This window comes from Adiantum capillus-veneris, chromosome 20 (genome assembly GCF_014529385.1).
Source record: "Adiantum capillus-veneris isolate H3 chromosome 20, ASM1452938v2, whole genome shotgun sequence".
In the NCBI taxonomy this organism is placed as follows: Eukaryota; Viridiplantae; Streptophyta; class Polypodiopsida; order Polypodiales; family Pteridaceae; genus Adiantum; species Adiantum capillus-veneris.
Window position 1 is genome coordinate 104,916,761 of NC_140950.1, and position 2,268 is coordinate 104,919,028.

Consider the following 2,268-nt stretch of genomic DNA (forward strand, 5'->3'; position numbering starts at 1 on the left):
GAGCCAAGTGCAGCCTAAAGGGGAGCTAAAACTTGTTCTTTTTAAATCTTCATATGAGAGCGTAGCAGATGATAGCCAATTTCCATATGCAGAGCTGATATGGAGTTAGCCTATGGTGATGATGATGATGGCGCAAGCTCCATCTTTTGGGAGACATGTAAAGAGGATAGCTTGGAGGATGAGTCCACATCCTATGGCAACCAAACTGAGCCCGATGAAGTTGAGATGGTAAGGCTGAAGCTGTCTAATGTTGCGCATGAAGATTTGTTGGTAGGCAATGTGAATGAAGAGCAGGTGAAAGTGTCCAAGCATGAAGAGGAGGACATGCAGATGAAGGTATTAGGCGGTACTGTGCTGATGGTGATGCTTATAAAAATAGCTGTGGAGTATGCCATGGTGATGCTGATGGTGATGCTTATAAAGGTAGCTGTGGAGTATGCCATGGTGGTACAATAGATACGAAGCTTGGCCAAGAGGGGAAAATCTGCTGCGGTCATGGAAGAGGAGCAAAGAGATGGAGTAGTGGCTACTAGTCTACCCTATGAGGATGGTAAAGCGGGCCCATGTTTGAGCTTGGTGGAGGTAGATGATGGTAGGGCTGAACAGAATGAGAAGGAAGGTTATGTTGATGCTATGCTACAGGATGATGCGGTAGAGGATGATCCTCTTTCTTCCCTATTTGGAGAACCAGCGTCAGGGCAAGTGCTTGAAGAACATGAAGATGAGGTGGGTCTATAAGACGTGATGGTTGAGCCACATGGTTCTGCCTATGTGGATGATCTTGAAGAGGTGGTGGTCGAAGATGTTGCAAGCTTGGAGTGGAGTGCAAAGCTGATAGAAGAACCTTTGGATGAAGAACAGGTGCTGCCAGTTGTGCATGAGGAGGAACAACAGGCTATGGAAATGGAGAAAATGATAACGAAGGTCTGCTCCTCATTATTGATGGACATGCTGATGGAAGCGGCAGTGCAATGGGTCATTCGCTAGCTAGAGGAATCTTTGGAGGCGATATCTTCTCTATATGGTTGGGAGAGGATTGCAGTTATGGCCGTTGAGCAAGATAGTGAGCATGATGCTGCTCTATACGAAGCAGACTGGAGACCTGTACAGGCTTGGAGCAGTGAAGGTGCACTAGCTGCCTTCTATGTGCACCATTGGATATTTGCATTGATAGAATACTGCATGGAGATGCTAGAGAACCAATAAGGAGAGGTTGTCTGCAGAGGGCCTAGAGGGCGCCTCCCCCTATGTATTTTGTGAACCCGAGTGCGGCTATAGTGTTTTTTAGAGCAGAGAATGATGTCCCCCCATGAAAATGGTTGATTTTTGTTGTGCTATCCCTTCTCCACTTCTTCTTCTCTGCTCTGTTGCGTGTGGTATCGTGTGAGTGATGGCGAGTGCGCCCCCCTTACGAGTGTGTGTGCAAAGAGAGAGAGAGAGAGAGAGAGAGAGAGAGAGAGAGAGAGAGAGAGAGAGAGAGAGAGAGAGAGAGAGAGAGAGGAGAGAGAGAGAGAGAGAGAGAGAGAGAGAGAGAGAGAGAGAGAGCGGCATGTGTGGTGTTTGTGTGCAAGGGTAGATGGTAAATTGCGGCCGTTTTATGCGTGCGGATTGATTGATGGTCTGTTCGAGCATGGGTGCGTCGAGTTGAGGCTGGTCGTGTGTGTAATATAGGGAATATGTGAGTCGAAGGTGCTCACTAAGTGGATTGGGGTGCTGCATATTCCCTGAGCTATAAGAGGCAGCTCTCTTTGTGTGCTAGGCATGTTCCCCATTCCCCCTCTCCAACGCAACCTGCTTTGATACTAATTGTTGGAATTAGGGTTGCAAGAAAACACACACAACTTGGAGAAGATGAAGGAAGCTTAAGGCACACAACAGAGAGTGTATTACTTAGTGTGCAATGGAAACATAAGATAGCCCTAGAGTGTAGGGCGTATATACAATGCCTTGGGAAAAAAACCTCCTAGTGAGGGGAAAAATGCCATGATGATCCTAAGTATGTTCACACACATCACTATCACATGTATATGGTAACACACTTGGAAATATGGGCATACAGAACGAGCTTCAAGGTGACAACCAAACAAACACTGTTTTGTTTGGTGTTTGATCAAGAAGCCATCGTGCCATTTAAGTTTACCTGTTGGTAATAGGATTGCATGGAAACACACACAGCTTGAAGAAGATGAAGAAGCTCAAGGCACACAAAAGAGTGTATTTCTTAGTGCACAATGGAAGATACGTTAGCCCTAGAATGATGGGCGTATA

At 46.3% G+C, this 2,268-nt stretch overlaps 1 pseudogene; it reads left to right on the forward strand.

The window, feature by feature from the left end:
* Positions 1 to 633: 633 nt before the first annotated feature.
* LOC147433023 (uncharacterized) lies at positions 634 to 1,206 on the forward strand (annotated as a pseudogene).
* Positions 1,207 to 2,268: the final 1,062 nt, after the last annotated feature.